At 53.1% G+C, this 5,000-nt stretch overlaps 1 long non-coding RNA gene across 2 annotated transcripts in view; it reads right to left on the bottom strand.

Moving 5' to 3' along the window:
- LOC133118985 (uncharacterized) overlaps positions 1-5,000 on the bottom strand; it is an 8,454-nt gene that overhangs the window by 663 nt on the left and 2,791 nt on the right. Inside the window, exons 2-4 of one of the 2 annotated variants that reach the window (XR_009706462.1) lie at positions 4,821-4,917; positions 3,213-3,285; positions 1-2,576 (exon numbers count right to left, since the gene is read on the bottom strand). The exon at positions 1-2,576 is cut by the window's left edge and continues 663 nt beyond it. This is a non-coding gene — a long non-coding RNA (uncharacterized LOC133118985). The remainder of the gene's footprint in view (positions 2,577-3,212; positions 3,286-4,820; positions 4,918-5,000) is intronic. The other variant, XR_009706461.1, reaches the window with a different exon arrangement.

Here is a 5,000-nt window from a genome sequence, read left to right as displayed (position 1 = left end):
AGATTACCACAGGGTCAGAGGCAGACGCAACAGATTTCAAACAAAGGCGAGTTCCGAACAGGTGTTTTACCACTTTTTTCGGTTTGCATTCCGGGATCCACAATGTAAGATTTAGCTTCGTTAACATGCTCGGCGAGAAACCAGGGAGGCGGGTCGAACGTCATTCTCAGTGAAACCGACCCGTTTATTTGGCCGGGTTATTACTCAGTATTCCTCACGATCCCTAAAGATATCAAATTATTAAGAAGCGTTATTTCCATGACGGGGACGCTAAAAGCGGCGGTCAGAGGGTCCTCGCACGTCTTCCTGTCATCTCCACGCCGTGTTCCTTATCGCCATAGTAACGCTTGTCGAAATGCCCGAGTGCTGGCGTCTGCTTTATCGCCCTTGGGCAGGGTAAGGGAAGGGTACACTCTTACTGATAAAGAGGAAGAGAGAGAGTCAGAGAGGGAGAGGGGGAGAGAAAGAGAGAGGGAGAGGTCTGGGGTGCGTTTGGGGGACCTGCTGGTTTTTACGAAACCTCAGCCCAGCCAAACAGTCAGGCCAATGTCACAGTCAATCCATCGACACCTGTCTCCTCCTGCGGAATCCTGTTTGTGTCATGAGAACATCCACTGCAGCTAACGGTGCTCGGGTTAATGTGCTTTTAAAGACCTGTTTATTAATGTGTGTGTGTGTGTGTGTGTGTGTGTGCGTGTGTGTGTGTGCTACAAAAAAAAAAAAAGCAAAAGAGAAAAAGCATTTCTGCTCACTCGTACTGTATGGCTTGTTTTGCTGATTTTCAGACCACAGACTCTCTCAGTTAATAGCCGACGGAGACTTGAACACGGTCCCTTCGCCGAAGTCACCCAGTGCAGCCGGGACTGCCTCACAGCCTCGCATAGGACAACACGCCACACGCACACCCTGACGCGCAGCAGCACGGTCACTCCACCTGACGTACGCCACCGGCAGCCCGTTAGCCCGGGCACAGAGCCCACAGAGTTAGACTCCTGGTGTCACAACCCCATACTGATACTGAAACAACAGATCCGCCCATCTCCAATGATGGACAGAGCCTTTTTAAAATAAGAGAGAGTTGATTCACGCCGCGAGTCCGGAGTTTCAGAATGGTAGTGGCTCTTGGCTTAAGTCAGGTGTAATACGACACTCTGTGTGTGGATGTTCAGCAGCGTTGGCGTGTTAAGTAGCTGTGTTCCGGCCCATTACAGTACAGGTGTTAGAACTGGACAGCGTCGCCGCGGGAATGTGCTTCTACAGCTGCTATGCTGCGTTAGCCACTCACCAATATCAGCCTGAGGATAGAGGCCAATATTTGCAAGGCCAATCAGGTGTGTTGAGCAGCTCTTGCCCACCACAAATCAAAATGAACCAGTAAATGTAGACTGGTGAAGGTCAGATTGAGAATATTTCCTGAAAGGAAAGTGCAGGAGGATCCCTCAGGCCTCATGGGGACCTCAGGCCTAATGGAGACCTCAGGCCTTATGGAGACCTCAGGCCTAATGGGGACCTCAGGCCTTATGGAGACCTCAGGCCTCATGGGGACCTCAGGCCTAATGGAGACCTCAGGCCTCATGGGGACCTCAGGCCTAATGGAGACCTCAGGCCTCATGGGGACCTCAGGCCTCATGGAGACCTCAGATGCACACAAGCCCTGTCCACACTCCAGGACAGATGATATGAGAATCCTGTTTCGATGCAACTGTGAGCCACGGTGGAGGCAGGGCCACAGCGATTGAGTGACAGGAAGACCGGGCATGGCTGGAGGGCTTACAGTAGTGGCATGGCAGGGGCAGGGGGGGCTGCTCTGAGTGGCGGGATTGCGGGCAGTCAAGACCTCGCTGTGGAGGGACACTGTGCTGGAGGAGGCTGGAGAGGGAAACTTCTGGAACGATCCGAGTTGTCGACGGGATCTTTGGTGGCGGTGTGGGCCGATGGAGGTTAGGGGTGGGAAGGAGTCCTTCGTGTCCTGGGAGGGATACATGTCCTCCAAAAAGAATTCTGAGATTTTGTATTATCTTTTTAAAAAGCTGAGAGAAGGTCAGCCCTCGGTGTTTTGGAACAATGTAACAAACAATTCAACGGACAGACAAAAAAAATACGTCTCGACAAGAACCGTTGAGAAGCGGCCTGGCGGTGCGTCACCCTGTGCAGGGGGCCGAGAAGCCAAGGCGCTCGCTCTTCAGCGTGCTCCTGTTGCATTGTGGGAAGGGGGGCGAGAGTGTTGCCGTTAGCGTTAGCGTTAGCGCCAGAGAGCGCTGCGCTCCGTTGGCCGGTGGAGAGCTCCGGGTTCAGGCGCCAGGGCCCTTTGGGTGTCCTGCCCCAGGGGCCCCGGGTGGTCCCGGCTTCCTGGGGCCCCCCTGCACTGCCGAATGTAGCTGGCGGAATATTGCTCCTCACGCAGAGCTCATCAGGAGCACTTCAGCCTCGCTGGAGGAGGAAGAGGAGGAGGAGGAGGAGGGCAGGGAGAGGGTCAGACCAGCGTCCCCGGCTTGGCCTTTTCTCGTCCGTACCACTGCGTGTCCGCTAACTCTGAGTACAGCGGGCTGTCCAGGAAACAGCTGTCACTGAAAGAGCTGTAGAGAGAGAGAGAGGAGCGAGAGAGAGAGGGAGAGGGAGGGAGAGGGAGAGAGAGAGAGAGAGAGAGAGAGATCATTCCAGAACTTTCTCTGCCCATAAAATTCCACTTGGACTGCATGACAGTCCCGACACGGAGTGCACTGGGTGAAGTCTATGGAACATCAGACCTCGGCTACGTCTGAAATCGCATACTTAGTGTACTGAATTATTATGCACTGCAATTTAGTACAAGTAGTATTCTAGTATGCGGTTTCAGATACAGCTTCCTGAACAGGGGGCTCATGGGAACAGGGGGCTCACAGGGACCACGTCAGATCTGTGCTTCTCTGGAAAATGTGAGTTCCCGTGAGTCTCGGAGAACACTTCACGCTCCGTGAGTCTGGTTCTAGGCGGGAGCGAGGTTTTCCCCGGAGTCAGCGACATTCAACCGGGGCGTTAAGCCCTCTTCCACACAGGAACGGTCCAAACACAGACGCACGACGGCAACACTCCGGCAGTTACGTTTCAAACCAAAAGGAAAAAAAGGAAGTGAAAGACGAAGGGCTCGTGCTCATGCGAGGGTGGGGGGGGGGGGGTCACAGACAAAGCCACGGTGCATGCTGGGAGATGTAGTCAGGAGCCCTGTACTGTACCTCTGTTCGTCAGTTACTCTGGCGAGCTGGAGATCGAGGCCGATCCTCGAAAGGAGAGCTTTCAGCTGCATCTCTAAAAGAGGAGCGGGGCAGCCCGGGGGGGTTAGCGAGAGGTCGGAAAGAAACGCAGAGGTTAGGAGGTGAGTCCGCAGGATGCTGGGTTTGGTAAGTCTGAGACAGAAGTTAAAGGTGGAAACATTGAGATGTGCTGAATGCTGTTCCACGGGCTGGTGGCACCGGCTGGACGTAAAAAAGAGTTAGTCTTAACCCTTTCAGTCCCAAGCCCAACATGAAGGGTCTCTACCCAAATCACAAAGGGCTTTTTGGCTTTGATTGACAAAATTGAGAAAGTTGAGAAAATTTAGTACGGTTTTAATCGGGGCTCAAAAAAATGGTACAGCAGTCATTTTGATTGTCTGAAAAGGTATCAGGTCGAGCGTGCCATAGGGCTCTCTTGGGACTGAAAGAGATAAAGGTGAAAACATTAGAGGAGAGGTGCTGCAGATAGAGTGAGCTCCACAGGCTAGCTGCACAAACCAGACGTAAAAAAGGTGGTGTTCGTGTTGATGCGTTATGCCATACGATGCGTTATGCTCGTTGCTTGGTTACAATTCTTCTACTGCTTGATTTGTTGATGTCACTTGTATCCTCAAAAGTAATGTATTCTGAGAAATACAATTACCACAAAGTCTCAGTGCTGCTATGCGCCCAAGCGTACTGCTCCAGGGGGTAAATCACAAAGTGGTATTGCTGAGTCAGCCGGATAAGTTCATGGAGTAAAACCTTGAACCCTTGCAAAACCATTTCACCATACGTAACACTGGTGGAAGTCAAGGCTGCATGGGTATATATAGTTCAGGGGGGTTTACAGCCTGTCTGCCAAGGGCTCTGGAAATGAGAATAGAACACCGTGAGAGGCCTTGGGCTTGTAGGTCACTGGTTGGCTGCAACCAGCTCCAGATTTTCCCAGAAACGGTTAGGCCCATAATGCATGGCGTGCTTGGTGAAACGGTTAGGCCCATAATGCACGGCGTGCTTGGTGAAACGGTTAGGCCCATAATGCACGGCGTGCTGGGTGAAACGGTTAGGCCCATAATGCACGGCGGTGAAACCGGATTCAAACAGCGTCACGTCCCTGACCTGCTCTCCCGAGGGAGAGGAGGAAAGAGTGACCGCTGATCTCATCTTCGGAGGGAAGGTTTATTTAGGATTTATTTGGCTAACAGTTCCACCCAACACAACGTGATAATATTGGGGGGAACCGTTCAATATTTCCTGCCTCCGTGCCATGAGGGTAAGACTCACAGTCACAGAGGCTGGAGTCCCAGAGTTTCAGAAAGAGCTCAGCACCGAGAAACCCGACCCTCAGATGGGAGGTGGGGGAGGAGGGGAGAGGGCGAGAGGGGGAGAGAGAGAGAGAGAGAGAGAGAGACAGGGGGGACAGAGAGGATGGAGAGAGAGGGAGGGGGAGGAGGGGAGAGAGAGAGGGACCCTGACAAAAGGCAAAAAGAGAACGCGAGATGGAGCTGGCGGTGGCCAGAGAGGCGGGGAACGGGAGATGGAGGGAGAGAGAGAGAGAGGAAAGTGGAGGTGTAGTTCGAGGCTCACCTGCTCTGCCAGCTCAGTGTGTGCTGGGGGCTGCTGCAGGGACTGGCAGCGGCTTCAGTGGAGGGAGTCGTGCCCCTCTGGCTGTGGGGCAAGGCAGCTGTGGGCACACAGGGGCTTCAGAAGGTGTTCCCACCCCCTCACTTTTTGCACACTTTATTTACTCAATTTCAATTTTGGAAA

The sequence above is a fragment of the Conger conger genome, chromosome 19, assembly GCF_963514075.1.
Source record: "Conger conger chromosome 19, fConCon1.1, whole genome shotgun sequence".
Lineage (NCBI taxonomy): Eukaryota > Metazoa > Chordata > Actinopteri > Anguilliformes > Congridae > Conger > Conger conger.
This window is presented reverse-complemented; position numbering and strand designations above follow the sequence as displayed.